Source organism: Lissotriton vulgaris, chromosome 11 (assembly GCF_964263255.1).
Source record: "Lissotriton vulgaris chromosome 11, aLisVul1.2, whole genome shotgun sequence".
Classification (NCBI taxonomy): domain Eukaryota; kingdom Metazoa; phylum Chordata; class Amphibia; order Caudata; family Salamandridae; genus Lissotriton; species Lissotriton vulgaris.
The window spans coordinates 120,520,070-120,541,555 of NC_141699.1; the positions used below are offsets into that span (position 1 = coordinate 120,520,070).

The following is a 21,486-nucleotide window of genomic DNA, read 5'->3' on the forward strand; positions in this document are numbered from 1 at the left end:
GTTTTCAAAACATTCTAGGGGAAGATTCACAAGGATCTGACGCATCTGCATAGATGCATACTTTTCCTTGCGTCAGTGCTGAATGTCCTTGTGCCACTATGGATGTGCTGTATTTACAATACAGTGCTCCATGGTGCAAGGATTAACAGATGCATCCGAAATTCTGACACATGTGTTGGCACAAAAGTGACGCATTGCTGAAGTTGATCATGAAAGTGAAGCAAAAAGCCATGAGTCATTCCAAACGCTTGGTCTGTGCAGGCGTAGGGATTTTGCCGCAGTGAAGGCGTAAAGTGACGCAGCGAAATCTTGTAGATTTCAGTGCGTGAGTTCTACAAGGCTTTTTTTCGTGGAAACGCCCACCCTGCATACATTATGCCTGACGCAGGTATAATGTGATGCAGGGCTTTATAATGTGACGCATCTCCCTAGATGCTTCACATTGTAAAAGTGCCGCAACATTTACGCCGCAGCTGCGCCACAATACAGATTTTTATATGTGCCCTGTAAATGGCTGTGTGTACGTTGTGTGTCTCCGTCGGCATGCAGCATACAAATTTTCCCTGATCATGTAGCCCAGTTGGGCTGATGCAGCCACGCAAGAGCTCTTTGCGTGACCTCATTGTCACCGATTCAAATCAGGGAGGATCCACGCAGCCTTTCATGGCTCTCAGGTGAAAAAATGGGCCCTAGGGCAAGGAAGGAAATAGGACCCCTTATTCATGTTTGAAATATAAAATACCGCAATAATCGGGGTTCAGTGGGTCCCGCAGGTCTGTGGGCGCCAGTGCCACTGCACCTGCTGCAACAATGGAAGCTACGCCCCTGTCATACAGCTGGGTAACATCAATTACTCAGTGACACAAAGAGCATTAAAAATACACTTTACATAATGTTAAATGACAAAAACAACAGCTTTGTCAGTTCTTGTTCTGTTTCAAGCACTCCATACAATCTGTATGAACCCTCTCCGCATTTTCCTACTGATAACAAACGCCTTTTCTCCCAGAAATAAACTTTCTAGGTGGTTTGTGTACATTTGAATGGGAGATGAGACCTCGAAAGAGCCCAGCTCTGCAACGGACTGCGAGTCAACTCAGAGAGCGGAAACAAAGCCCATACTCTGGCCATCAACTACCCGAGCGAATCCGGGGATCGAAGGTGAGAACAAAGAGGAAGAAATACAAGAATTATGAAAACTGATCAAGGAGAAAAAATCCCTAAGTTACTGCCGTATTTAAAAAGCTGGGAAAACAAAAAGAACGTAAAGAGTAAACTGAAGCCAAATAAAGTCACAGTTTTCTCCTTGTCACAGATAACAATTTTGCAAGTAAATCGCATTGAAAAATAAACTATCTTATTTTTTTATTACATATTCTCCAGTCTCCGAATAGACTGTCAAAAATTGTCATTTCATCTATATTTCAAGTCTCCATGATGGGGTATTGGGTAAAGTTTTCAATAAGCAATAATCGCGCCTCGGTTAAACCTCATTGGCTACGATACTGCCACTGCGCAAAGCTAACCAAGTATAGTGTGAATTTCATGCCCACTCGCCCTAGTACCTCATGTTACAAAGAACCTGAACCCTTTTCAAAAGATTTTATCTGTTTATGCATAACTACACCTCCACTGCTTCTGACAGGCAATGTAAGACATATGTTGGCGTTGTTTTACTAATTTCCATCAGCTCTCTGCCCCAAACCGTCGCTATCCACACGCAGAGAATTCTGGGAAATTGTATGCTAAATAGCTCTTCAGGTAAGCAGCACCCTCCCTAGTTATGGATTTGATTCTCAGACAGATATCCCTTCACACAAAGATGAGATCTAGGCTGCTAGCCATGGGTTGTGGAAAATATAAGAAGCACAAATTCATAATAGCATCCTCATAGGGCCCACTGTCTTCAAATGTATACTAGAGGAGGAACAGCAAAAATTTAAAGGAAAATAAATCATAGCTACATTTTTCCATTTTCCATACTGCAAGTCTGCCATTTCATTGCACTATATAGTTGCATTTGCTGCATTTCATTTTTAGCTTTAGGGGGTACAATATACTGGTTTCCTGGTTTTCAAAACATTCTAGGGGAAGATTCACAAGGATCTGACGCATCTGCATAGATGCATACTTTTCCTTGCGTCAGTGCTGAATGTCCTTGTGCCACTATGGATGTGCTGTATTTACAATACAGTGCTCCATGGTGCAAGGATTAACAGATGCATCCAAAATTCTGACACATGTGTTGGCACAAAAGTGACGCATTGCTGAAGTTGATCATGAAAGTGAAGCAAAAAGCCATGAGTCATTCCAAACGCTTGGTCTGTGCAGGCGTAGGGATTTTGCCGCAGTGAAGGCGTAAAGTGACGCAGTGAAATCTTGTAGATTTCAGTGCGTGAGTTCTACAAGGCTTTTTTTTGTGGAAACGCCCACCCTGCATACATTATGCCTGACGCAGGTATAATGTGATGCAGGGCTTTATAATGTGACGCATCTCCCTAGATGCGTCACATTGTAAAAGGGCCGCAACATTTACGCCGCAGCTGCGCCACAATACAGATTTTTATATGTGCCCTGTAAATGGCTGTGTGTACGTTGTGTGTCTCCGTCGGCATGCAGCATACAAATTTTCCCGGATCATGTAGCCCAGTTGGGCTGATGCAGCCACGCAAGAGCTCTTTGCGTGACCTCATTGTCACCGATTCAAATCAGGGAGGATCCACGCAGCCTTTCATGGCTCTCAGGTGAAAAAATGGGCCCTAGGGCAAGGAAGGAAATAGGACCCCTTATTCATGTTTGAAATATAAAATACCGCAATAATCGGGGTTCAGTGGGTCCCGCAGGTCTGTGGGCGCCAGTGCCACTGCACCTGCTGCAACAATGGAAGCTACGCCCCTGTCATACAGCTGGGTAACATCAATTACTCAGTGACACAAAGAGCATTAAAAAATACACTTTACATAATGTTAAATGACAAAAACAACAGCTTTGTCAGTTCTTGTTCTGTTTCAAGCACTCCATACAATCTGTATGAACCCTCTCCGCATTTTCTTACTGATAACAAACGCCTTTGCTCCCAGAAATAAACTTTCTAGGTGGTTTGTGTACATTTGAATGGGAGATGAGACCTCGAAAGAGCCCAGCTCTGCAACGGACTGCGAGTCAACTCAGAGAGCGGAAACAAAGCCCGTAATCTGGCCATCAACTACCCGAGCGAAACCGGGGATCGAAGGTGAGAACAAAGAGGAAGAAATACAAGAATTATGAAAACTGATCAAGAAGAAAAAATCCCTAAGTTACTGCCGTATTTAAAATGCTGACGAAACAAAAAGAACATAAAGAGTAAACTGAAGCCAAATAAAGTCACAGTTTTCTCCTTGTCACAGATAACAATTATGCAAGTAAATCGCATTGAAAAATAAACTATCTTATTTTTTTATTACATATTCTCCAGTCTCCGAATAGACTGTCAAAAATTGTCATTTCATCTATATTTCAAGTCTCCATGACGGGGTATTGGGTAAAGTTTTCAATAAGCAATAATCGTGCCTCGGTTAAACCTCATTGGCTACGATACTGCCACTGCGCAAAGCTAACCAAGTATAGTGTGAATTTCATGCCCACTCGCCCTAGTACCTCATGTTACAAAGAACCTGAACCCTTTTCAAAAGATTTTATCTGTTTATGCATAACTACACCTCCACTGCTTCTGACAGGCAATGTAAGACATATGTTGGCGTTGTTTTACTAATTTCCATCAGCTCTCTGCCCCAAACCGTCGCTATCCACACGCAGAGAATTCTGGGAAATTGTATGCTAAATAGCTCTTCAGGTAAGCAGCACCCTCCCTAGTTATGGATTTGATTCTCAGACAGATATCCCTTCACACAAAGATGAGATCTAGGCTGCTAGCCATGGGTTGTGGAAAATATAAGAAGCACAAATTCATAATAGCATCCTCATAGGGCCCACTGTCTTCAAATGTATACTAGAGGAGGAACAGCAAAAATTTAAAGGAAAATAAATCATAGCTACATTTTTCCATTTTCCATACTGCAAGTCTGCCATTTCATTGCACTATATAGTTGCATTTGCTGCATTTCATTTTTAGCTTTAGGGGGTACAATATACTGGTTTCCTGGTTTTCAAAACATTCTAGGGGAAGATTCACAAGGATCTGACGCATCTGCATAGATGCATACTTTTCCTTGCGTCAGTGCTGAATGTCCTTGTGCCACTATGGATGTGCTGTATTTACAATACAGTGCTCCATGGTGCAAGGATTAACAGATGCATCCAAAATTCTGACACATGTGTTGGCACAAAAGTGACGCATTGCTGAAGTTGATCATGAAAGTGAAGCAAAAAGCCATGAGTCATTCCAAACGCTTGGTCTGTGCAGGCGTAGGGATTTTGCCGCAGTGAAGGCGTAAAGTGACGCAGTGAAATCTTGTAGATTTCAGTGCGTGAGTTCTACAAGGCTTTTTTTTGTGGAAACGCCCACCCTGCATACATTATGCCTGACGCAGGTATAATGTGATGCAGGGCTTTATAATGTGACGCATCTCCCTAGATGCGTCACATTGTAAAAGGGCCGCAACATTTACGCCGCAGCTGCGCCACAATACAGATTTTTATATGTGCCCTGTAAATGGCTGTGTGTACGTTGTGTGTCTCCGTCGGCATGCAGCATACAAATTTTCCCGGATCATGTAGCCCAGTTGGGCTGATGCAGCCACGCAAGAGCTCTTTGCGAGACCTCATTGTCACCGATTCAAATCAGGGAGGATCCACGCAGCCTTTCATGGCTCTCAGGTGAAAAAATGGGCCCTAGGGCAAGGAAGGAAATAGGACCCCTTATTCATGTTTGAAATATAAAATACCGCAATAATCGGGGTTCAGTGGGTCCCGCAGGTCTGTGGGCGCCAGTGCCACTGCACCTGCTGCAACAATGGAAGCTACGCCCCTGTCATACAGCTGGGTAACATAAATTACTCAGTGACACAAAGAGCATTAAAAAATACACTTTACATAATGTTAAATGACAAAAACAACAGCTTTGTCAGTTCTTGTTCTGTTTCAAGCACTCCATACAATCTGTATGAACCCTCTCCGCATTTTCTTACTGATAACAAACGCCTTTGCTCCCAGAAATAAACTTTCTAGGTGGTTTGTGTACATTTGAATGGGAGATGAGACCTCGAAAGAGCCCAGCTCTGCAACGGACTGGGAGTCAACTCAGAGAGCGGAAACAAAGCCCGTAATCTGGCCATCAACTACCCGAGCGAAACCGGGGATCGAAGGTGAGAACAAAGAGGAAGAAATACAAGAATTATGAAAACTGATCAAGAAGAAAAAATCCCTAAGTTACTGCCGTATTTAAAATGCTGACGAAACAAAAAGAACATAAAGAGTAAACTGAAGCCAAATAAAGTCACAGTTTTCTCCTTGTCACAGATAACAATTATGCAAGTAAATCGCATTGAAAAATAAACTATCTTATTTTTTTATTACATATTCTCCAGTCTCCGAAGAGACTGTCAAAAATTGTCATTTCAACTATATTTCAAGTCTCCATGACGGGGTATTGGGTAAAGTTTTCAATAAGCAATAATCGTGCCTCGGTTAAACCTCATTGGCTACGATACTGCCACTGCGCAAAGCTAACCAATTAAAGTGTGAATTTCATGCCCACTTGCCCTAGTACCTCATGTTACAAAGAACATGAACCCTTTTCAAAAGATTTTATCTATTTATGCATAACTACACCTCCACTGCTTCTGACAGGCAATGTAAGACATATGTTGGCGTTGTTTTACTAATTTCCATCAGCTCTCTGCCCCAAACCGTCGCTAGCCACACGCAGAGAATTCTGGGAAATTGTATGCTAAATAGCTCTTCAGGTAAGCAGCACCCTCCCTAGGTATGGATTTGATGCTCAGACAGATATCCCTTCACACAAAGATGAGATCTAGGCTGCTAGCCATGGGTTGTGGAAAATATAAGAAGCACAAATTCATAATAGCATCCTCATAGGGCCCACTGTCTTCAAATGTTTACTAGAGGAGGAACAGCAATAATTTAAAGGAAAATAAATCATAGCTACATTTTTCCATTTTCCATACTGCAAGTCTGCCATTTCATTGCACTATATAGTTGCATTTGCTGCATTTCATTTTTAGCTTTAAGGGGTACAATATACTGGTTTCCTGGTTTTCAAAACATTCTAGGGGAAGATTCACAAGGATCTGACGCATCTGCATAGATGCATACTTTTCCTTGCGTCAGTGCTGAATGTCCTTGTGCCACTATGGATGTGCTGTATTTACAATACAGTGCTCCATGGTGCAAGGATTAACAGATGCATCCAAAATTCTGACACATGTGTTGGCACAAAAGTGACGCATTGCTGAAGTTGATCATGAAAGTGAAGCAAAAAGCCATGAGTCATTCCAAACGCTTGGTCTGTGCAGGCGTAGGGATTTTGCCGCAGTGAAGGCGTAAAGTGACGCAGTGAAATCTTGTAGATTTCAGTGCGTGAGTTCTACAAGGCTTTTTTTCGCGGAAACGCCCACCCTGCATACATTATGCCTGACGCAGGTATAATGTGATGCAGGGCTTTATAATGTGACGCATCTCCGTAGATGCGTCACATTGTAAAAGGGCCGCAACATTTACGCCACAGCTGCGCCACAATACAGATTTTTATATGTGCCCTGTAAATGGCTGTGTGTAAGTTGTGTGTCTCCGTCGGCATGCAGCATACACATTTTCCCGGATCATATAGCCCAGTTGGGCTGAGGCAGCCACACAAGAGCTCTTTGCGTGACCTCATTGTCACCGATTCAAATCAGGGAGGATCCACGCAGCCTTTCATGGCTCTCAGGTGAAAAAATGGGCCCTAGGGCAAGGAAGGAAATAGGACCCCTTATTCATGTTTGAAATATAAAATACCGCAATAATCGGGGTTCAGTGGGTCCCGCAGGTCTGTGGGCGCCAGTGCCACTGCACCTGCTGCAACAATGGAAGCTACGCCCCTGTCATACAGCTGGGTAACATCAATTACTCAGTGACACAAAGAGCATTAAAAAATACACTTTACATAATGTTAAATGACAAAAACAACAGCTTTGTCAGTTCTTGTTCTGTTTCAAGCACTCCATACAATCTGTATGAACCCTCTCTGCATTTTCTTACTGATAACAAATGCCTTTGCTCCCAGAAATAAACTTTCTAGGTGGTTTGTGTACATTTGAATGGGAGATGAGACCTCGAAAGAGCCCAGCTCTGCAACGGACTGCGAGTCAACTCAGAGAGCGGAAACAAAGCCCGTAATCTGGCCATCAACTACCCGAGCGAAACCGGGGATCGAAGGTGAGAACAAAGAGGAAGAAATACAAGAATTATGAAAACAGATCAAGAAGAAAAAATCCCTAAGTTACTGCCGTATTTAAAAAGCTGACGAAACAAAAAGAACATAAAGAGTAAACTGAAGCCAAATAAAGTCACAGTTTTCTCCTTGTCACAGATAACAATTATGCAAGTAAATCGCATTGAAAAATAAACTATCTTATTTTTTTATTACATATTCTCCAGTCTCCGAAGAGACTGTCAAAAATTGTCATTTCAACTATATTTCAAGTCTCCATGACGGGGTATTGGGTAAAGTTTTCAATAAGCAAAAATCGCGCCTCGGTTAAACCTCATTGGCTAGGATACTGCCACTGCGCAAAGCTAACCAATTATAGTGTGAATTTCATGCCCACTCGCCCTAGTACTTCATGTTACAAAGAACATGAACCCTTTTCAAAAGATTTTATCTATTTATGCATAACTACACCTCCACTGCTTCTGACAGGCAATGTAAGACATATGTTGGCGTTGTTTTACTAATTTCTATCAGCTCTCTGCCCCAAACCGTCGCTAGCCACACGCAGAGAATTCTGGGAAATTGTATGCTAAATAGCTCTTCAGGTAAGCAGCACCCTCCCTAGTTATGAATTTGATGCTCAGACAGATATCCCTTCACACAAAGATGAGATCTAGGCTGCTAGCCATGGGTTGTGGAAAATATAAGAAGTACAAATTCATGATAGCATCCTCATAGGGCCCACTGTCTTCAAATGTATACTAGAGGAGGAACAGCAATAATTTAAAGGAAAATAAATCATAGCTACATTTTTCCATTTTCCATACTGCAAGTCTGCCATTTAATTGCACTATATAGTTGCATTTGCTGCATTTCATTTTTAGCTTTAGGGGGTACAATATACTGGTTTCCTGGTTTTCAAAACATTCTAGGGGAAGATTCACAAGGATCTGACGCATCTGCATAGATGCATACTTTTCCTTGCGTCAGTGCTGAATGTCCTTGTGCCACTATGGATGTGCTGTATTTACAATACAGTGCTCCATGGTGCAAGGATTAACAGATGCATCCAAAATTCTGACACATGTGTTGGCACAAAAGTGACGCATTGCTGAAGTTGATCATGAAAGTGAAGCAAAAAGCCATGAGTCATTCCAAACGCTTGGTCTGTGCAGGCGTAGGGATTTTGCCGCAGTGAAGGTGTAAAGTGACGCAGTGAAATCTTGTAGATTTCAGTGCGTGAGTTCTACAAGGCTTTTTTTCGTGGAAACGCCCACCCTGCATACATTATGCCTGACGCAGGTATAATGTGATGCAGGGCTTTATAATGTGACGCATCTCCCTAGATGCGTCACATTGTAAAAGGGCCGCAACATTTACGCCGCAGCTGCGCCACAATACAGATTTTTATATGTGCCCTGTAAATGGCTGTGTGTACGTTGTGTGTCTCCGTCGGCATGCAGCATACAAATTTTCCCGGATCATGTAGCCCAGTTGGGCTGATGCAGCCACGCAAGAGCTCTTTGCGTGACCTCATTGTCACCGATTCAAATCAGGGAGGATCCACGCAGCCTTTCATGGCTCTCAGGTGAAAAAATGGGCCCTAGGGCAAGGAAGGAAATAGGACCCCTTATTCATGTTTGAAATATAAAATACCGCAATATTCGGGGTTCAGTGGGTCCCGCAGGTCTGTGGGCGCCAGTGCCACTGCACCTGCTGCAACAATGGAAGCTACGCCCCTGTCATACAGCTGGGTAACATCAATTACTCAGTGATACAAAGAGCATTAAAAAATACACTTTACATAATGTTAAATGACAAAAACAACAGCTTTGTCAGTTCTTGTTCTGTTTCAAGCACTCCATACAATCTGTATGAACCCTCTCCGCATTTTCTTACTGATAACAAACGCCTTTGCTCCCAGAAATAAACTTTCTAGGTGCTTTGTGTACATTTGAATGGGAGATGAGACCTCGAAAGAGCCCAGCTCTGCAACGGACTGCGAGTCAACTCAGAGAGCGGAAACAAAGCCCGTAATCTGGCCATCAACTACCCGAGCGAAACCGGGGATCGAAGGTGAGAACAAAGAGGAAGAAATACAAGAATTATGAAAACTGATCAAGGAGAAAAAATCCCTAAGTTACTGCCGTATTTAAAAAGCTGACGAAACAAAAAGAACATAAAGAGTAAACTGAAGCCAAATAAAGTCACAGTTTTCTCCTTGTCACAGATAACAATTATGCAAGTAAATTGCATTGAAAAATAAACTATCTTATATTTTTATTACATATTATCCAGTCTCCGAAGAGACTGTCAAAAATTGTCATTTCAACTATATTTCAAGTCTCCATGACGGGGTATTGGGTAAAGTTTTCAATAAACAATAATCGCGCCTCGGTTAAACCTCATTGGCTACGATACTGCCACAGCGCAGAGCTAACCAATTATAGTGTGAATTTCATGCCCACTCGCCCTAGTACCTCATGTTACAAAGAACATGAACCCTTTTCAAAAGATTTTATCTATTTATGCATAACTACACCTCCACTGCTTCTGACAGGCAATGTAAGACATATGTTGGCGTTGTTTTACTAATTTCCATCAGCTCTCTGCCCCAAACCGTCGCTAGCCACACGCAGAGAATTCTGGGAAATTGTATGCTAAATAGCTCTTCAGGTAAGCAGCACCCTCCCTAGGTATGGATTTGATGCTCAGACAGATATCCCTTCACACAAAGATGAGATCTAGGCTGCTAGCCATGGGTTGTGGAAAATATAAGAAGTACAAATTCATGATAGCATCCTCATAGGGCCCACTGTCTTCAAATGTATACTAGAGGAGGAACAGCAATAATTTAAAGGAAAATAAATCATAGCTACATTTTTCCATTTTCCATACTGCAAGTCTGCCATTTCATTGCACTATATAGTTGCATTTGCTGCATTTCATTTTTAGCTTTAGGGGGTACAATATACTGGTTTCCTGGTTTTCAAAACATTCTAGGGGAAGATTCACAAGGATCTGACGCATCTGCATAGATGCATACTTTTCCTTGCGTCAGTGCTGAATGTCCTTGTGCCACTATGGATGTGCTGTATTTACAATACAGTGCTCCATGGTGCAAGGATTAACAGATGCATCCAAAATTCTGACACATGTGTTGGCACAAAAGTGACGCATTGCTGAAGTTGATCATGAAAGTGAAGCAAAAAGCCACGAGTCATTCCAAACGCTTGGTCTGTGCAGGCGTAGGGATTTTGCCGCAGTGAAGGTGTAAAGTGACGCAGTGAAATCTTGTAGATTTCAGTGCGTGAGTTCTACAAGGCTTTTTTTCGTGGAAACGCCCACCCTGCATACATTATGCCTGACGCAGGTATAATGTGATGCAGGGCTTTATAATGTGACGCATCTCCCTAGATGCGTCACATTGTAAAAGGGCCGCAACATTTACGCCGCAGCTGCGCCACAATACAGATTTTTATATGTGCCCTGTAAATGGCTGTGTGTACGTTGTGTGTCTCCGTCGGCATGCAGCATACAAATTTTCCCGGATCATGTAGCCCAGTTGGGCTGATGCAGCCACGCAAGAGCTCTTTGCGTGACCTCATTGTCACCGATTCAAATCAGGGAGGATCCACGCAGCCTTTCATGGCTCTCAGGTGAAAAAATGGGCCCTAGGGCAAGGAAGGAAATAGGACCCCTTATTCATGTTTGAAATATAAAATACCGCAATAATCGGGGTTCAGTGGGTCCCGCAGGTCTGTGGGCGCCAGTGCCACTGCACCTGCTGCAACAATGGAAGCTACGCCCCTGTCATACAGCTGGGTAACATCAATTACTCAGTGATACAAAGAGCATTAAAAAATACACTTTACATAATGTTAAATGACAAAAACAACAGCTTTGTCAGTTCTTGTTCTGTTTCAAGCACTCCATACAATCTGTATGAACCCTCTCCGCATTTTCTTACTGATAACAAACGCCTTTGCTCCCAGAAATAAACTTTCTAGGTGCTTTGTGTACATTTGAATGGGAGATGAGACCTCGAAAGAGCCCAGCTCTGCAACGGACTGCGAGTCAACTCAGAGAGCGGAAACAAAGCCCGTAATCTGGCCATCAACTACCCGAGCGAAACCGGGGATCGAAGGTGAGAACAAAGAGGAAGAAATACAAGAATTATGAAAACTGATCAAGGAGAAAAAATCCCTAAGTTACTGCCGTATTTAAAAAGCTGACGAAACAAAAAGAACATAAAGAGTAAACTGAAGCCAAATAAAGTCACAGTTTTCTCCTTGTCACAGATAACAATTATGCAAGTAAATTGCATTGAAAAATAAACTATCTTATATTTTTATTACATATTCTCCAGTCTCCGAAGAGACTGTCAAAAATTGTCATTTCAACTATATTTCAAGTCTCCATGACGGGGTATTGGGTAAAGTTTTCAATAAGCAATAATCGCGCCTCGGTTAAACCTCATTGGTTACGATACTGCCACTGCGCAGAGCTAACCAATTATAGTGTGAATTTCATGCCCACTCGCCCTAGTACCTCATGTTACAAAGAACATGAACCCTTTTCAAAAGATTTTATCTATTTATGCATAACTACACCTCCACTGCTTCTGACAGGCAATGTAAGACATATGTTGGCGTTGTTTTACTAATTTCCATCAGCTCTCTGCCCCAAACCGTCGCTAGCCACACGCAGAGAATTCTGGGAAATTGTATGCTAAATAGCTCTTCAGGTAAGCAGCACCCTCCCTAGGTATGGATTTGATGCTCAGACAGATATCCCTTCACACAAAGATGAGATCTAGGCTGCTAGCCATGGGTTGTGGAAAATATAAGAAGCACAAATTCATAATAGCATCCTCATAGGGCCCACTGTCTTCAAATGTTTACTAGAGGAGGAACAGCAATAATTTAAAGGAAAATAAATCATAGCTACATTTTTCCATTTTCCATACTGCAAGTCTGCCATTTCATTGCACTACATAGTTGCATTTGCTGCATTTCATTTTTAGCTTTAGGGGGTACAATATACTGGTTTCCTGGTTTTCAAAACATTCTAGGGGAAGATTCACAAGGATCTGACGCATCTGCATAGATGCATATTTTTCCTTGCGTCAGTGCTGAATGTCCTTGTGCCACTATGGATGTGCTGTATTTACAATACAGTGCTCCATGGTGCAAGGATTAACAGATGCATCAGAAATTCTGACACATGTGTTGGCACAAAAGTGACGCATTGCTGAAGTTGATCATGAAAGTGAAGCAAAAAGCCATGAGTCATTCCAAACGCTTGGTCTGTGCAGGCGTAGGGATTTTGCCGCAGTGAAGGCGTAAAGTGACGCACTGAAATCTTGTAGATTTCAGTGCGTGAGTTCTACAAGGCTTTTTTCGTGGAAACGCCCACCCTGCATACATTATGCCTGACGCAGGTATAATGTGATGCAGGGCTTTATAATGTGACGCATCTCCCTAGATGCGTCACATTGTAAAAGGGCCGCAACATTTACGCCGCAGCTGCGCCACAATACAGATTTTTATATGTGCCCTGTAAATGGCTGTGTGTACGTTGTGTGTCTCCGTCGGCATGCAGCATACAAATTTTCCTGGATCATGTAGCCCAGTTGGGCTGATGCAGCCACGCAAGAGCTCTTTGCGTGACCTCATTGTCACCGATTCAAATCAGGGAGGATCCACGCAGCCTTTCATGGCTCTCAGGTGAAAAAATGGGCCCTAGGGCAAGGAAGGAAATAGGACCCCTTATTCATGTTTGAAATATAAAATACCGCAATAATCGGGGTTCAGTGGGTCCCGCAGGTCTGTGGGCGCCAGTGCCACTGCACCTGCTGCAACAATGGAAGCTACGCCCCTGTCATACAGCTGGGTAACATCAATTACTCAGTGACACAAAGAGCATTAAAAAATACACTTTACATAATGTTAAATGACAAAAACAACAGCTTTGTCAGTTCTTGTTCTGTTTCAAGCACTCCATACAATCTGTATGAACCCTCTCCGCATTTTCCTACTGATAACAAACGCCTTTGCTCCCAGAAATAAACTTTCTAGGTGGTTTGTGTACATTTGAATGGGAGATGAGACCTCGAAAGAGCCCAGCCCTGCAACGGACTGCGAGTCAACTCAGAGAGCGGAAACAAAGCCCGTACTCTGGCCATCAACTACCAGAGCGAATCCGGGGATCGAAGGTGAGAACAAAGAGGAAGAAATACAAGAATTATGAAAACTGATCAAGGAGAAAAAATCCCTAAGTTACTGCCGTATTTAAAAAGCTGAGAAAACAAAAAGAACGTAAAGAGTAAACTGAAGCCAAAAAAAGTCACAGTTTTCTCCTTGTCACAGATAACAATTATGCAAGTAAATCGCATTGAAAAATAAACTATCTTATTTTTTTATTACATATTCTCCAGTCTCCGAAGAGACTGTCAAAAATTGTCATTTCAACTATATTTAAAGTCTCCATGACGGGGTATTGGGTAAAGTTTTCAATAAGCAATAATCGCACCTCGGTTAAACCTCATTGGCTACGATACTGCCACTGCGCAAAGCTAACCAATTATAGTGTGAATTTCATGCCCGCTCGCCCTAGTACCTCATGTTACAAAGAACTTGAACCCTTTTCAAAAGATTTTATCTGTTTATGCATAACTACACCTCCACTGCTTCTGACAGGCAATGTAAGACATATGTTGGCGTTGTTTTACTAATTTCCATCAGCTCTCTGCCCCAAACCGTCGCTAGCCACACGCAGAGAATTCTGGGAAATTGTATGCTAAATAGCTCTTCAGGTAAGCAGCACCCTCCCTAGGTATGGATTTGATGCTCAGACAGATATCCCTTCACACAAAGATGAGATCTAGGCTGCTAGCCATGGGTTGTGGAAAATATAAGAAGCACAAATTCATAATAGCATCCTCATAGGGCCCACTGTCTTCAAATGTTTACTAGAGGAGGAACAGCAATAATTTAAAGGAAAATAAATCATAGCTACATTTTTCCATTTTCCATACTGCAAGTCTGCCATTTCATTGCACTACATAGTTGCATTTGCTGCATTTCATTTTTAGCTTTAGGGGGTACAATATACTGGTTTCCTGGTTTTCAAAACATTCTAGGGGAAGATTCACAAGGATCTGACGCATCTGCATAGATGCATATTTTTCCTTGCGTCAGTGCTGAATGTCCTTGTGCCACTATGGATGTGCTGTATTTACAATACAGTGCTCCATGGTGCAAGGATTAACAGATGCATCAGAAATTCTGACACATGTGTTGGCACAAAAGTGACGCATTGCTGAAGTTGATCATGAAAGTGAAGCAAAAAGCCATGAGTCATTCCAAACGCTTGGTCTGTGCAGGCGTAGGGATTTTGCCGCAGTGAAGGCGTAAAGTGACGCACTGAAATCTTGTAGATTTCAGTGCGTGAGTTCTACAAGGCTTTTTTCGTGGAAACGCCCACCCTGCATACATTATGCCTGACGCAGGTATAATGTGATGCAGGGCTTTATAATGTGACGCATCTCCCTAGATGCGTCACATTGTAAAAGGGCCGCAACATTTACGCCGCAGCTGCGCCACAATACAGATTTTTATATGTGCCCTGTAAATGGCTGTGTGTACGTTGTGTGTCTCCGTCGGCATGCAGCATACAAATTTTCCTGGATCATGTAGCCCAGTTGGGCTGATGCAGCCACGCAAGAGCTCTTTGCGTGACCTCATTGTCACCGATTCAAATCAGGGAGGATCCACGCAGCCTTTCATGGCTCTCAGGTGAAAAAATGGGCCCTAGGGCAAGGAAGGAAATAGGACCCCTTATTCATGTTTGAAATATAAAATACCGCAATAATCGGGGTTCAGTGGGTCCCGCAGGTCTGTGGGCGCCAGTGCCACTGCACCTGCTGCAACAATGGAAGCTACGCCCCTGTCATACAGCTGGGTAACATCAATTACTCAGTGACACAAAGAGCATTAAAAAATACACTTTACATAATGTTAAATGACAAAAACAACAGCTTTGTCAGTTCTTGTTCTGTTTCAAGCACTCCATACAATCTGTATGAACCCTCTCCGCATTTTCCTACTGATAACAAACGCCTTTGCTCCCAGAAATAAACTTTCTAGGTGGTTTGTGTACATTTGAATGGGAGATGAGACCTCGAAAGAGCCCAGCCCTGCAACGGACTGCGAGTCAACTCAGAGAGCGGAAACAAAGCCCGTACTCTGGCCATCAACTACCAGAGCGAATCCGGGGATCGAAGGTGAGAACAAAGAGGAAGAAATACAAGAATTATGAAAACTGATCAAGGAGAAAAAATCCCTAAGTTACTGCCGTATTTAAAAAGCTGAGAAAACAAAAAGAACGTGAAGAGTAAACTGAAGCCAAAAAAAGTCACAGTTTTCTCCTTGTCACAGATAACAATTATGCAAGTAAATCGCATTGAAAAATAAACTATCTTATTTTTTTATTACATATTCTCCAGTCTCCGAAGAGACTGTCAAAAATTGTCATTTCAACTATATTTAAAGTCTCCATGACGGGGTATTGGGTAAAGTTTTCAATAAGCAATAATCGCACCTCGGTTAAACCTCATTGGCTACGATACTGCCACTGCGCAAAGCTAACCAATTATAGTGTGAATTTCATGCCCGCTCGCCCTAGTACCTCATGTTACAAAGAACTTGAACCCTTTTCAAAAGATTTTATCTGTTTATGCATAACTACACCTCCACTGCTTCTGACAGGCAATGTAAGACATATGTTGGCGTTGTTTTACTAATTTCCATCAGCTCTCTGCCCCAAACCGTCGCTAGCCACACGCAGAGAATTCTGGGAAATTGTATGCTAAATAGCTCTTCAGGTAAGCAGCACCCTCCCTAGTTATGGATTTGATGCTCAGACAGATATCCCTTCACACAAAGATGAGATCTAGGCTGCTAGCCATGGGTTGTGGAATATATAAGAAGCACAAATTCATAATAGCATCCTCATAGGGCCCACTGTCTTCAAATGTATACTAGAGGAGGAACAGCAATAATTTAAAGGAAAATAAATCATAGCTACATTTTTCCATTTTCCATACTGCAAGTCTGCCATTTCATTGCACTATATAGTTGCATTTGCTGCATTTCATTTTTAGCTTTAGGGGGTACAATATACTGGTTTCCTGGTTTTCAAAACATTCTAGGGGAAGATTCACAAGGATCTGACGCATCTGCATAGATGCATATTTTTCCTTGCGTCAGTGCTGAATGTCCTTGTGCCACTATGGATGTGCTGTATTTACAATACAGTGCTCCATGGTGCAAGGATTAACAGATGCATCAGAAATTCTGACACATGTGTTGGCACAAAAGTGACGCATTGCTGAAGTTGATCATGAAAGTGAAGCAAAAAGCCATGAGTCATTCCAAACGCTTGGTCTTTGCAGGCGTAGGGATTTTGCCGCAGTGAAGGCCTAAAGTGACGCAGTGAAATCTTGTAGATTTCAGTGCGTGAGTTCTACAAGGCTTTTTTTCGTGGAAACGCCCACCCTGCATACATTATGCCTGACGCAGGTATAATGTGATGCAGGGCTTTATAATGTGACGCATCTCCCTAGATGCGTCACATTGTAAAAGGGCCGCAACATTTACGCCACAGCTGCGCCACAATACAGATTTTTATATGTGCCCTGTAAATGGCTGTGTGTATGTTGTGTGTCTCCGTCGGCATGCAGCATACAAATTTTCCCGGATCATGTAGCCCAGTTGGGCTGATGCAGCCACGCAAGAGCTCTTTGCATGACCTCATTGTCACCGATTCAAATCAGGGAGGATCCACGCAGCCTTTCATGGCTCTCAGGTGAAAAAATGGGCCCTAGGGCAAGGAAGGAAATAGGACCCCTTATTCATGTTTGAAATATAAAATACCGCAATAATCGGGGTTCAGTGGGTCCCGCAGGTCTGTGGGCGCCAGTGCCACTGCAGCTGCTGCAACAATGGAAGCTACGCCCCTGTCATACAGCTGGGTAACATCAATTACTCAGTGACACAAAGAGCATTAAAAATACACTTTACATAATGTTAAATGACAAAAACAACAGCTTTGTCAGTTCTTGTTCTGTTTCAAGCACTCCATACAATCTGTATGAACCCTCTCCGCATTTTCCTACTGATAACAAACGCCTTTGCTCCCAGAAATAAACTTTCTAGGTGGTTTGTGTACATTTGAATGGGAGATGAGACCTCGAAAGAGCCCAGCTCTGCAACGGACTGCGAGTCAACTCAGAGAGCGGAAACAAAGCCCGTACTCTGGCCATCAACTACCCGAGCGAATCCGGGGATCGAAGGTGAGAACAAAGAGGAAGAAATACAAGAATTATGAAAACTGATCAAGGAGAAAAAATCCCTAAGTTACTGCCGTATTTAAAAAGCTGAGAAAACAAAAAGAACGTAAAGAGTAAACTGAAGCCAAATAAAGTCACAGTTTTTTCCTTGTCACAGATAACAATTATGCAAGTAAATCGCATTGAAAAATAAACTATCTTATTTTTTTATTACATATTCTCCAGTCTCCGAAGAGACTGTCAAAAATTGTCATTTCAACTATATTTCAAGTCTCCATGACGGGGTATTGGGTAAAGTTTTCAATAAGCAATAATCGCACCTCGGTTAAACCTCATTGGCTACGATACTGCCACTGCGCAAAGCTAACCAATTATAGTGTGAATTTCATGCCCGCTCGCCCTAGTACCTCATGTTACAAAGAACTTGAACCCTTTTCAAAAGATTTTATCTGTTTATGCATAACTACACCTCCACTGCTTCTGACAGGCAATGTAAGACATATGTTGGCGTTGTTTTACTAATTTCCATCAGCTCTCTGCCCCAAACCGTCGCTAGCCACACGCAGAGAATTCTGGGAAATTGTATGCTAAATAGCTCTTCAGGTAAGCAGCACCCTCCCTAGTTATGGATTTGATGCTCAGACAGATATCCCTTCACACAAAGATGAGATCTAGGCTGCTAGCCATGGGTTGTGGAAAATATAAGAAGCACAAATTCATAATAGCATCCTCATAGGGCCCACTGTCTTCAAATGTATACTAGAGGAGGAACAGCAATAATTTAAAGGAAAATAAATCATAGCTACATTTTTCCATTTTCCATACTGCAAGTCTGCCATTTCATTGCACTATATAGTTGCATTTGCTGCATTTCATTTTTAGCTTTAGGGGGTACAATATACTGGTTTCCTGGTTTTCAAAACATTCTAGGGGAAGATTCACAAGGATCTGACGCATCTGCATAGATGCATACTTTTCCTTGCGTCAGTGCTGAATGTCCTTGTGCCACTATGGATGTGCTGTATTTACAATACAGTGCTCCATGGTGCAAGGATTAACAGATGCATCCAAAAATCTGACACATGTGTTGGCACAAAAGTGACGCATTGCTGAAGTTGATCATGAAAGTGAAGCAAAAAGCCATGAGTCATTCCAAACGCTTGGTCTGTGCAGGCGTAGGGATTTTGCCGCAGTGAAGGCGTAAAGTGACGCAGTGAAATCTTGTAGATTTCAGTGCGTGAGTTCTACAAGGCTTTTTTTCGTGGAAACGCCCACCCTGCATACATTATGCCTGACGCAGGTATAATGTGATGCAGGGCTTTATAATGTGACGCATCTCCCTAGATGCGTCACATTGTAAAAGGGCCGCAACATTTACGCCGCAGCTGCGCCACAATACAGATTTTTATATGTGCCCTGTAAATGGCTGTGTGTACGTTGTGTGTCTCCGTCGGCATGCAGCATACAAATTTTCCCGGATCATGTAGCCCAGTTGGGCTGATGCAGCCAAGCAAGAGCTCTTTGCGTGACCTCATTGTCACCGATTCAAATCAGGGAGGATCCACGCAGCCTTTCATGGCTCTCAGGTGAAAAAATGGGCCCTAGGGCAAGGAAGGAAATAGGACCCCTTATTCATGTTTGAAATATAAAATACCGCAATAATCGGGGTTCAGTGGGTCCCGCAGGTTTGTGGGTGCCAGTGCCACTGCACCTGCTGCAACAATGGAAGCTACGCCCCTGTCATACAGCTGGGTAACATCAATTACTCAGTGACAAAAAGAGCATTAAAAAATACACTTTACATAATGTTAAATGACAAAAACAACAGCTTTGTCAGTTCTTGTTCTGTTTCAAGCACTCCATACAATCTGTATGAACCCTCTCCGCATTTTCTTACTGATAACAAACGCCTTTGCTCCCAGAAATAAACTTTCTAGGTGGTTTGTGTACATTTGAATGGGAGATGAGACCTCGAAAGAGCCCAGCTCTGCAACGGACTGCGAGTCAACTCAGAGAGCGGAAACAAAGCCCGTAATCTGGCCATCAACTACCCGAGCGAAACCGGGGATCGAAGGTGAGAACAAAGAGGAAGAAATACAAGAATTATGAAAACTGATCAAGAAGAAAAAATCCCTAAGTTACTGCCGTATTTAAAAAGCTGACGAAACAAAAAGAACATAAAGAGTAAACTGAAGCCAAATAAAGTCACAGTTTTCTCCTTGTCACAGATAACAATTATGCAAGTAAATCGCATTGAAAAATAAACTATCTTATTTTTTTATTACATATTCTCCAGTCTCCGAAGAGACTGTCAAAAATTGTCATTTCAACTATATTTCAAGTCTCCATGACGGGGTATTGGGTAAAGTTTTCAATAAGCAATAATCGCGCCTCGGTTAAACCTCATTGGCTACGATACTGCCACTGCGCAAAGCTAACCAATTACAGTGTGAATTTCATGCCCGCTCGCCCTAGTACCTCATGTTACAAAGAACTTGAACCCTTTTCAAAAGATTTTATCTGTTTATGCATAACTACACCTCCACTGCTTCTGACAGGCAATGTAAGACATATGTTGGCGTTGTTTTACTAATTTCCATCAGCTCTCTGCCCCAAACCGTCGCTAGCCACACGCAGAGAATTCTGGGAAATTGTATGCTAAATAGCTCTTCAGGTAAGCAGCACCCTCCCTAGTTATGGATTTGATGCTCAGACAGATATCCCTTCACACAAAGATGAGATCTAGGCTGCTAGCCATGGGTTGTGGAATATATAAGAAGCACAAATTCATAATAGCATCCTCATAGGGCCCACTGTCTTCAAATGTATACTAGAGGAGGAACAGCAATAATTTAAAGGAAAATAAATCATAGCTACATTTTTCCATTTTCCATACTGCAAGTCTGCCATTTCATTGCACTATATAGTTGCATTTGCTGCATTTCATTTTTAGCTTTAGGGGGTACAATATACTTGTTTCCTGGTTTTCAAAACATTCTAGGGGAAGATTCACAAGGATCTGACGCATCTGCATAGATGCATATTTTTCCTTGCGTCAGTGCTGAATGTCCTTGTGCCACTATGGATGTGCTGTATTTACAATACAGTGCTCCATGGTGCAAGGATTAACAGATGCATCAGAAATTCTGACACATGTGTTGGCACAAAAGTGACGCATTGCTGAAGTTGATCATGAAAGTGAAGCAAAAAGCCATGAGTCATTCCAAACGCTTGGTCTTTGCAGGCGTAGGGATTTTGCCGCAGTGAAGGCCTAAAGTGACGCAGTGAAATCTTGTAGATTTCAGTGCGTGAGTTCTACAAGGCTTTTTTTCGTGGAAACGCCCACCCTGCATACATTATGCCTGACGCAGGTATAATGTGATGCAGGGCTTTATAATGTGACGCATCTCCCTAGATGCGTCACATTGTAAAAGGGCCGCAACATTTACGCCACAGCTGCGCCACAATACAGATTTTTATATGTGCCCTGTAAATGGCTGTGTGTATGTTGTGTGTCTCCGTCGGCATGCAGCATACAAATTTTCCCGGATCATGTAGCCCAGTTGGGCTGATGCAGCCACGCAAGAGCTCTTTGCATGACCTCATTGTCACCGATTCAAATCAGGGAGGATCCACGCAGCCTTTCATGGCTCTCAGGTGAAAAAATGGGCCCTAGGGCAAGGAAGGAAATAGGACCCCTTATTCATGTTTGAAATATAAAATACCGCAATAATCGGGGTTCAGTGGGTCCCGCAGGTCTGTG

At 42.6% G+C, this 21,486-nt stretch overlaps 10 non-coding genes across 10 annotated transcripts; all 10 read right to left on the bottom strand.

The window, feature by feature from the left end:
* Window positions 1-1,383: 1,383 nt before the first annotated feature.
* Window positions 1,384-1,523, bottom strand: LOC147679163 (U4 spliceosomal RNA). Its single transcript, XR_015301851.1, has one exon. It is a non-coding gene; the product is annotated as a U4 spliceosomal RNA (small nuclear RNA).
* A 1,931-nt stretch (window positions 1,524-3,454) lies between these two features.
* Window positions 3,455-3,594, bottom strand: LOC147679164 (U4 spliceosomal RNA). Its single transcript, XR_015301792.1, has one exon. It is a non-coding gene; the product is annotated as a U4 spliceosomal RNA (small nuclear RNA).
* Window positions 3,595-5,525: 1,931 nt separating this feature from the next.
* On the bottom strand, window positions 5,526-5,665 carry LOC147679165 (U4 spliceosomal RNA). Its single transcript, XR_015301627.1, has one exon. It is a non-coding gene; the product is annotated as a U4 spliceosomal RNA (small nuclear RNA).
* Window positions 5,666-7,596: 1,931 nt separating this feature from the next.
* Window positions 7,597-7,736, bottom strand: LOC147679166 (U4 spliceosomal RNA). The gene has a single exon (XR_015301805.1). It is a non-coding gene; the product is annotated as a U4 spliceosomal RNA (small nuclear RNA).
* A 1,931-nt stretch (window positions 7,737-9,667) lies between these two features.
* LOC147679167 (U4 spliceosomal RNA) lies at window positions 9,668-9,807 on the bottom strand. The gene has a single exon (XR_015301815.1). It is a non-coding gene; the product is annotated as a U4 spliceosomal RNA (small nuclear RNA).
* A 1,931-nt stretch (window positions 9,808-11,738) lies between these two features.
* On the bottom strand, window positions 11,739-11,878 carry LOC147679168 (U4 spliceosomal RNA). Its single transcript, XR_015301809.1, has one exon. It is a non-coding gene; the product is annotated as a U4 spliceosomal RNA (small nuclear RNA).
* Window positions 11,879-13,808: 1,930 nt separating this feature from the next.
* Window positions 13,809-13,948, bottom strand: LOC147679169 (U4 spliceosomal RNA). The gene has a single exon (XR_015301697.1). It is a non-coding gene; the product is annotated as a U4 spliceosomal RNA (small nuclear RNA).
* A 1,930-nt stretch (window positions 13,949-15,878) lies between these two features.
* LOC147679170 (U4 spliceosomal RNA) lies at window positions 15,879-16,018 on the bottom strand. Its single transcript, XR_015301698.1, has one exon. It is a non-coding gene; the product is annotated as a U4 spliceosomal RNA (small nuclear RNA).
* Window positions 16,019-17,948: 1,930 nt separating this feature from the next.
* On the bottom strand, window positions 17,949-18,088 carry LOC147679171 (U4 spliceosomal RNA). Its single transcript, XR_015301714.1, has one exon. It is a non-coding gene; the product is annotated as a U4 spliceosomal RNA (small nuclear RNA).
* Window positions 18,089-20,019: 1,931 nt separating this feature from the next.
* LOC147679172 (U4 spliceosomal RNA) lies at window positions 20,020-20,159 on the bottom strand. Its single transcript, XR_015301645.1, has one exon. It is a non-coding gene; the product is annotated as a U4 spliceosomal RNA (small nuclear RNA).
* Between the last annotated feature and the right edge of the window lie 1,327 nt (window positions 20,160-21,486).